Below are 8,281 nucleotides of genomic sequence, written 5' to 3'. Positions count from 1 at the left end.
AAAGCGCCTGTCTAGTAAACAGGAGATTGTGAGTTCGAATCTCACCGGTGCCGCGGGAGTCAAGACTAACGTCTCTCTAGTTTTTTTTGTTTTCGAAGTTTATTTCGAGATACTTTTGATGGTGTCACTGCCTGAACAAGACGCTGCACAGGTGCCGTGGCTTAGTTGGTTAAAGCGCCTGTGAAGAAAACAGGAGATCGTGAGTTCAAATCTCACCGGTGCCTCGAGAGTCAAGAGAAACATCTCTCTAGCTTTTTGTTTTTGAAGTTTAGTTCGAAATACTTCTGATGGTGTCACTGCCTGAACAACAGGCTGCGCAGGCGCCGTGGCTTAGTTGGTTGAAGCGCCTGTCTAGTAAACAGGAGATCATAAGTTCGAATCTCACCGGTGCCTCGAGAGTCAAGACTAACGTCTCTGTAGTTTTTGTTTTCGAACATTCATGACTTTTTTGCGCAAACACGTACACGGACACATGCAAAAGAGGCAAACAACACGGGCGCCCGTGTTGTTTGCCTCTTTTTCTTGTGTCCATGTACGTCTTTGCGCAAAGATCGAGTACCAACTCGCCCAACTTTCAGTACTTTTGTTTTCGAAGTTTAGTTTGAAATACTTCTGATGGTGTCACTGCCTGAACAAAACGCTGCGCAGGCGCCGTGGCTTAGTTAGTTAAAGCGCCTTTCTAGTAAACAGGAGATAGTGAGCTCGAATCTCATCTGTACCTCGAGAGTCAAGACAAACGTCTCTCTAGTTTTTTTGTTTTCGAAGTTTAGTTCGAAATACTTCTGATGGTGTCACTGCCTGAACAAGACGCTGCGCAGGCGCCGTGACTTAGTTGGTTAAAGCGCCTGTGTAGTTAACAGGGGATCGTGAGTTCGAATCTCACCGGTGCCTCGAGAGTCAAGACTAACGTCTCTCTAGTTTTTTTGTTTTCGAAGTATAGTTCGAAATACTTCTGATGGTGTCACTGCCTGAACAAGACGCTGCACAGGTGCCGTGGCTTAGTTGGTTAAAGCGCCTGTCTAGTAAACAGGAGATCGTGAGTTCAAATCTCACCGGTGCCTCGAGAGTCAAGACAAACATCTCTCTAGCTTTTTGTTTTCGGAGTTTAGTTCGAAATACTTCTGATGGTGTCACTGCCTGAACAACAGGCTGCGCAGGCGCCGTGGCTTAGTTGGTTGAAGCGCCTGTCTAGTAAACAGGAGATCATGAGTTCGAATCTCCCTGTGCCTCGAGAGTCAAGACAAATGTCTCTCTAGTTTTTTTGTTTTCGAAGTATAGTTAGAAATACTTCAGATGGTGCCACTGCCTGAACCAGACGCTGCGCAGGCGCCGTGGCCTAGTTAGTTAAAGCGCCTGTCTAGTAAACAGGAGATTGTGAGTTCGAATCTCACCGGTGCCTCGGGAGTCAAGACTAACGTCTCTCTAGTTTTTTTTTGTTTTCGAAGTTTATTTCGAAATAATTCTGATGGTATCACTGCCTGAACAAGACGCTGCACAGGTGCCGTGGCTTAGTTGGTTAAAGCGCCTGTGAAGAAAACAGGAGATCGTGAGTTCAAATCTCACCGGTGTTTCGAGAGTCAAGACAAACATCTCTCTAGCTTTTTGTTTTTGAAGTTTAGTTCGAAATACTTCTGATGGTGTCACTGCCTGAACAACAGGCTGCGCAGGCGCCCTGGCTTAGTTGGTTGAAGCGCCTGTCTAGTAAACAGGAGATCATGAGTTCGAATCTCACCGGTGCCTCGAGAGTCAAGACTAACGTCTCTCTTGTTTTTTGTTTTAGAAGTATAGTTCGAAATACTTCTGATGGTGTCACTGCCTGAACGAGACGCTGCGGGCGCCGTGGTTTAGTTAGTTAAAGCGCCTGTCTGGTAAACAGGAGATCGTGAGTTCGAATCTCACAAGTGCCTCGGGAGTCAAGACTGACGTCTCTCTAGTTTTTTGTTTTCGAACATTCATGACTTTTTTGCGCAAACACGTACACGGGCACAAGCAAAAGAGGCAAACAACACGGGCGCCCGTGTTGTTTGCCTCTTTTTCTTGTGTCCGTGTACGTCTTTGCGCAAAGATCGATTACCAACTCGCCCAACTTTCAGTACTTTTGTTTTCGAAGTTTATTTCGAAATACTTCTGATGGTGGCACTGCCTGAACAAAACGCTGCGCAGGCGCCCTTGGCTTCGTTAGTTAAAGCGCCTTTCTAGTAAACAGGAGATCGTGAGTTCGAATCTCAGCGGTGCCTCGAGAGTCAAGACAAACGTCTCTCTAGTTTTTTTTGTTTTCGAAGTTTAGTTCGAAATACTTCTGACGGTGTCACTGCCTGAACAAGACGCTGCGCAGGCGCCGTGGCTTAGTTGGTTAAAGCGCCTGCTTAGTAAACAGGGGATCGTGAGTTCGAATCTCACCGGTGCCTCGAGAGTCAAGACTAACGTCTCTCTAGTTTTTTTGTTTTCGAAGTATAGTTCGAAATACTTCAGATAGTGTCACTGCCTGAACAAGATGCTGCGCAGGCGCCGTGGCTTAGTTAGTTAAAGCGCCTGTCTAGTAAACAGGAGATTGTGAGTTCGAATCTCACCGGTGCCTCGGGAGTCAAGACTAACGTCTCTCTAGTTTTTTGTTTTCGAAGTTTAGTTCCAAATACTTCTGATGGTGTCACTGCCTGAACAAGACGCTGCGCAGGCGCCGTGGTTTCTGTAGTTAAAGCGCCTGTCTAGTAAACAGGAGATCGTGAGTTCGAATCTCATCTGTACCTCGAGAAACAAGACAAATTTCTCAAATTTTTTGTTTTCGAAGTATAGTTCGAAATACTTCTAATGATGTCACTGCCTCAACGAGACGCCACGCAGGCGCCATGGCTTAGTTCTTTAAAGCGCCTGGCTAGTAAACAAGAGATCGTGAGTTCGAATCTCACCGGTGCTTCGAGAGTAAAGACAAACGTCTCTCTAGTTTTTTGTTTTCGAAGTTTATTTTGAAATACTTCTGATGGTGTCACTGCCTGAACAAGACGCTGCGCAGGCGCCGTGGCTTCTTTAGTTAAAGTGTCTGTCTAGTAAACAGGAGATCGTGAGTTCGAATCTCACCGGTGCCTCGAGAGTCAAGACAAACGTCTTTCTAGTTTTTTGATTTCGAAATTTAGTTCGAAATACTTCTGATGGTGTCACTGCCTGAGCAAGACGCTGCGCAGGCGCCGTGGCTTAGTTGGTTAAAGCACCTGTCTAGTAAACAGGAGATTATGAGTTCGAATCTCAGCGGTGCCTTGAGAGTCAAAACAACCGTCTCTCTAGTTTTTTTGTTTTCGATGTTTAGTTCGAAATACTTCTGATGGTGTCACTGTCTGAACAAGACGCTGCGCAGGCGCCGTGGCTTAGTTGGTTAAAGCGCCTGTCTAGTAAACAGGAGATCGTGAGTTCGAATCTACCGGTGCCTCGAGAGTCAAGACAAATGTCTCTCTAGTTTTTTTGTTTTCGAAGTATAGTTCGAAATACTTCAGATGGTGCCGCTGCCTGAACAAGACGCTGCGCAGGCGCCGTGGCCTAGTTAGTTAAAGCGCCTGTCTAGTAAACAGGAGATTGTGAGTTCGAATCTCACCGGTGCCGCGGGAGTCAAGACTAACGTCTCTCTAGTTTTTTTTGTTTTCGAAGTTTATTTCGAGATACTTTTGATGGTGTCACTGCCTGAACAAGACGCTGCACAGGTGCCGTGGCTTAGTTGGTTAAAGCGCCTGTGAAGAAAACAGGAGATCGTGAGTTCAAATCTCACCGGTGCCTCGAGAGTCAAGAGAAACATCTCTCTAGCTTTTTGTTTTTGAAGTTTAGTTCGAAATACTTCTGATGGTGTCACTGCCTGAACAACAGGCTGCGCAGGCGCCGTGGCTTAGTTGGTTGAAGCGCCTGTCTAGTAAACAGGAGATCATAAGTTCGAATCTCACCGGTGCCTCGAGAGTCAAGACTAACGTCTCTGTAGTTTTTGTTTTCGAACATTCATGACTTTTTTGCGCAAACACGTACACGGACACATGCAAAAGAGGCAAACAACACGGGCGCCCGTGTTGTTTGCCTCTTTTTCTTGTGTCCGTGTACGTCTTTGCGCAAAGATCGAGTACCAACTCGCCCAACTTTCAGTACTTTTGTTTTCGAAGTTTAGTTTGAAATACTTCTGATGGTGTCACTGCCTGAACAAAACGCTGCGCAGGCGCCGTGGCTTAGTTAGTTAAAGCGCCTTTCTAGTAAACAGGAGATAGTGAGCTCGAATCTCATCTGTACCTCGAGAGTCAAGACAAACGTCTCTCTAGTTTTTTTGTTTTCGAAGTTTAGTTCGAAATACTTCTGATGGTGTCACTGCCTGAACAAGACGCTGCGCAGGCGCCGTGACTTAGTTGGTTAAAGCGCCTGTGTAGTTAACAGGGGATCGTGAGTTCGAATCTCACCGGTGCCTCGAGAGTCAAGACTAACGTCTCTCTAGTTTTTTTGTTTTCGAAGTATAGTTCGAAATACTTCTGATGGTGTCACTGCCTGAACAAGACGCTGCACAGGTGCCGTGGCTTAGTTGGTTAAAGCGCCTGTCTAGTAAACAGGAGATCGTGAGTTCAAATCTCACCGGTGCCTCGAGAGTCAAGACAAACATCTCTCTAGCTTTTTGTTTTCGGAGTTTAGTTCGAAATACTTCTGATGGTGTCACTGCCTGAACAACAGGCTGCGCAGGCGCCGTGGCTTAGTTGGTTGAAGCGCCTGTCTAGTAAACAGGAGATCATGAGTTCGAATCTCCCTGTGCCTCGAGAGTCAAGACAAATGTCTCTCTAGTTTTTTTGTTTTCGAAGTATAGTTAGAAATACTTCAGATGGTGCCACTGCCTGAACCAGACGCTGCGCAGGCGCCGTGGCCTAGTTAGTTAAAGCGCCTGTCTAGTAAACAGGAGATTGTGAGTTCGAATCTCACCGGTGCCTCGGGAGTCAAGACTAACGTCTCTCTAGTTTTTTTTTGTTTTCGAAGTTTATTTCGAAATAATTCTGATGGTATCACTGCCTGAACAAGACGCTGCACAGGTGCCGTGGCTTAGTTGGTTAAAGCGCCTGTGAAGAAAACAGGAGATCGTGAGTTCAAATCTCACCGGTGTTTCGAGAGTCAAGACAAACATCTCTCTAGCTTTTTGTTTTTGAAGTTTAGTTCGAAATACTTCTGATGGTGTCACTGCCTGAACAACAGGCTGCGCAGGCGCCCTGGCTTAGTTGGTTGAAGCGCCTGTCTAGTAAACAGGAGATCATGAGTTCGAATCTCACCGGTGCCTCGAGAGTCAAGACTAACGTCTCTCTTGTTTTTTGTTTTAGAAGTATAGTTCGAAATACTTCTGATGGTGTCACTGCCTGAACGAGACGCTGCGGGCGCCGTGGTTTAGTTAGTTAAAGCGCCTGTCTGGTAAACAGGAGATCGTGAGTTCGAATCTCACAAGTGCCTCGGGAGTCAAGACTGACGTCTCTCTAGTTTTTTGTTTTCGAACATTCATGACTTTTTTGCGCAAACACGTACACGGGCACAAGCAAAAGAGGCAAACAACACGGGCGCCCGTGTTGTTTGCCTCTTTTTCTTGTGTCCGTGTACGTCTTTGCGCAAAGATCGATTACCAACTCGCCCAACTTTCAGTACTTTTGTTTTCGAAGTTTATTTCGAAATACTTCTGATGGTGGCACTGCCTGAACAAAACGCTGCGCAGGCGCCCTTGGCTTCGTTAGTTAAAGCGCCTTTCTAGTAAACAGGAGATCGTGAGTTCGAATCTCAGCGGTGCCTCGAGAGTCAAGACAAACGTCTCTCTAGTTTTTTTTGTTTTCGAAGTTTAGTTCGAAATACTTCTGACGGTGTCACTGCCTGAACAAGACGCTGCGCAGGCGCCGTGGCTTAGTTGGTTAAAGCGCCTGCTTAGTAAACAGGGGATCGTGAGTTCGAATCTCACCGGTGCCTCGAGAGTCAAGACTAACGTCTCTCTAGTTTTTTTGTTTTCGAAGTATAGTTCGAAATACTTCAGATAGTGTCACTGCCTGAACAAGATGCTGCGCAGGCGCCGTGGCTTAGTTAGTTAAAGCGCCTGTCTAGTAAACAGGAGATTGTGAGTTCGAATCTCACCGGTGCCTCGGGAGTCAAGACTAACGTCTCTCTAGTTTTTTGTTTTCGAAGTTTAGTTCCAAATACTTCTGATGGTGTCACTGCCTGAACAAGACGCTGCGCAGGCGCCGTGGTTTCTGTAGTTAAAGCGCCTGTCTAGTAAACAGGAGATCGTGAGTTCGAATCTCATCTGTACCTCGAGAAACAAGACAAATTTCTCAAATTTTTTGTTTTCGAAGTATAGTTCGAAATACTTCTAATGATGTCACTGCCTCAACGAGACGCCACGCAGGCGCCATGGCTTAGTTCTTTAAAGCGCCTGGCTAGTAAACAAGAGATCGTGAGTTCGAATCTCACCGGTGCTTCGAGAGTAAAGACAAACGTCTCTCTAGTTTTTTGTTTTCGAAGTTTATTTTGAAATACTTCTGATGGTGTCACTGCCTGAACAAGACGCTGCGCAGGCGCCGTGGCTTCTTTAGTTAAAGTGTCTGTCTAGTAAACAGGAGATCGTGAGTTCGAATCTCACCGGTGCCTCGAGAGTCAAGACAAACGTCTTTCTAGTTTTTTGATTTCGAAATTTAGTTCGAAATACTTCTGATGGTGTCACTGCCTGAGCAAGACGCTGCGCAGGCGCCGTGGCTTAGTTGGTTAAAGCACCTGTCTAGTAAACAGGAGATTATGAGTTCGAATCTCAGCGGTGCCTTGAGAGTCAAAACAACCGTCTCTCTAGTTTTTTTGTTTTCGATGTTTAGTTCGAAATACTTCTGATGGTGTCACTGTCTGAACAAGACGCTGCGCAGGCGCCGTGGCTTAGTTGGTTAAAGCGCCTGTCTAGTAAACAGGAGATCGTGAGTTCGAATCTACCGGTGCCTCGAGAGTCAAGACAAATGTCTCTCTAGTTTTTTTGTTTTCGAAGTATAGTTCGAAATACTTCAGATGGTGCCGCTGCCTGAACAAGACGCTGCGCAGGCGCCGTGGCCTAGTTAGTTAAAGCGCCTGTCTAGTAAACAGGAGATTGTGAGTTCGAATCTCACCGGTGCCGCGGGAGTCAAGACTAACGTCTCTCTAGTTTTTTTTGTTTTCGAAGTTTATTTCGAGATACTTTTGATGGTGTCACTGCCTGAACAAGACGCTGCACAGGTGCCGTGGCTTAGTTGGTTAAAGCGCCTGTGAAGAAAACAGGAGATCGTGAGTTCAAATCTCACCGGTGCCTCGAGAGTCAAGAGAAACATCTCTCTAGCTTTTTGTTTTTGAAGTTTAGTTCGAAATACTTCTGATGGTGTCACTGCCTGAACAACAGGCTGCGCAGGCGCCGTGGCTTAGTTGGTTGAAGCGCCTGTCTAGTAAACAGGAGATCATAAGTTCGAATCTCACCGGTGCCTCGAGAGTCAAGACTAACGTCTCTGTAGTTTTTGTTTTCGAACATTCATGACTTTTTTGCGCAAACACGTACACGGACACATGCAAAAGAGGCAAACAACACGGGCGCCCGTGTTGTTTGCCTCTTTTTCTTGTGTCCGTGTACGTCTTTGCGCAAAGATCGAGTACCAACTCGCCCAACTTTCAGTACTTTTGTTTTCGAAGTTTAGTTTGAAATACTTCTGATGGTGTCACTGCCTGAACAAAACGCTGCGCAGGCGCCGTGGCTTAGTTAGTTAAAGCGCCTTTCTAGTAAACAGGAGATAGTGAGCTCGAATCTCATCTGTACCTCGAGAGTCAAGACAAACGTCTCTCTAGTTTTTTTGTTTTCGAAGTTTAGTTCGAAATACTTCTGATGGTGTCACTGCCTGAACAAGACGCTGCGCAGGCGCCGTGACTTAGTTGGTTAAAGCGCCTGTGTAGTTAACAGGGGATCGTGAGTTCGAATCTCACCGGTGCCTCGAGAGTCAAGACTAACGTCTCTCTAGTTTTTTTGTTTTCGAAGTATAGTTCGAAATACTTCTGATGGTGTCACTGCCTGAACAAGACGCTGCACAGGTGCCGTGGCTTAGTTGGTTAAAGCGCCTGTCTAGTAAACAGGAGATCGTGAGTTCAAATCTCACCGGTGCCTCGAGAGTCAAGACAAACATCTCTCTAGCTTTTTGTTTTCGGAGTTTAGTTCGAAATACTTCTGATGGTGTCACTGCCTGAACAACAGGCTGCGCAGGCGCCGTGGCTTAGTTGGTTGAAGCGCCTGTCTAGTAAACAGGAGATC

At 46.2% G+C, this 8,281-nt stretch overlaps 9 non-coding genes across 9 annotated transcripts; all 9 read left to right on the top strand.

Moving 5' to 3' along the window:
- Nucleotides 1–987: 987 nt before the first annotated feature.
- Nucleotides 988–1,061, top strand: TRNAT-AGU (transfer RNA threonine (anticodon AGU)). The gene has a single exon. It is a non-coding gene; the product is annotated as a tRNA-Thr (tRNA).
- Nucleotides 1,062–2,334: 1,273 nt separating this feature from the next.
- Nucleotides 2,335–2,408, top strand: TRNAT-AGU (transfer RNA threonine (anticodon AGU)). Its single transcript has one exon. It is a non-coding gene; the product is annotated as a tRNA-Thr (tRNA).
- A 96-nt stretch (nucleotides 2,409–2,504) lies between these two features.
- On the top strand, nucleotides 2,505–2,578 carry TRNAT-AGU (transfer RNA threonine (anticodon AGU)). The gene has a single exon. It is a non-coding gene; the product is annotated as a tRNA-Thr (tRNA).
- Nucleotides 2,579–3,178: 600 nt separating this feature from the next.
- Nucleotides 3,179–3,252, top strand: TRNAT-AGU (transfer RNA threonine (anticodon AGU)). The gene has a single exon. It is a non-coding gene; the product is annotated as a tRNA-Thr (tRNA).
- Nucleotides 3,253–4,525: 1,273 nt separating this feature from the next.
- On the top strand, nucleotides 4,526–4,599 carry TRNAT-AGU (transfer RNA threonine (anticodon AGU)). The gene has a single exon. It is a non-coding gene; the product is annotated as a tRNA-Thr (tRNA).
- Nucleotides 4,600–5,872: 1,273 nt separating this feature from the next.
- Nucleotides 5,873–5,946, top strand: TRNAT-AGU (transfer RNA threonine (anticodon AGU)). Its single transcript has one exon. It is a non-coding gene; the product is annotated as a tRNA-Thr (tRNA).
- Nucleotides 5,947–6,042: 96 nt separating this feature from the next.
- Nucleotides 6,043–6,116, top strand: TRNAT-AGU (transfer RNA threonine (anticodon AGU)). The gene has a single exon. It is a non-coding gene; the product is annotated as a tRNA-Thr (tRNA).
- A 600-nt stretch (nucleotides 6,117–6,716) lies between these two features.
- On the top strand, nucleotides 6,717–6,790 carry TRNAT-AGU (transfer RNA threonine (anticodon AGU)). The gene has a single exon. It is a non-coding gene; the product is annotated as a tRNA-Thr (tRNA).
- Nucleotides 6,791–8,063: 1,273 nt separating this feature from the next.
- On the top strand, nucleotides 8,064–8,137 carry TRNAT-AGU (transfer RNA threonine (anticodon AGU)). The gene has a single exon. It is a non-coding gene; the product is annotated as a tRNA-Thr (tRNA).
- Nucleotides 8,138–8,281: the final 144 nt, after the last annotated feature.

The sequence above is a fragment of the Rhipicephalus microplus genome, unplaced genomic scaffold, assembly GCF_043290135.1.
Source record: "Rhipicephalus microplus isolate Deutch F79 unplaced genomic scaffold, USDA_Rmic scaffold_62, whole genome shotgun sequence".
Classification (NCBI taxonomy): domain Eukaryota; kingdom Metazoa; phylum Arthropoda; class Arachnida; order Ixodida; family Ixodidae; genus Rhipicephalus; species Rhipicephalus microplus.
Note: the sequence above shows the minus strand (reverse complement) of the source record. Positions and strands in the feature narration are given on the sequence as shown.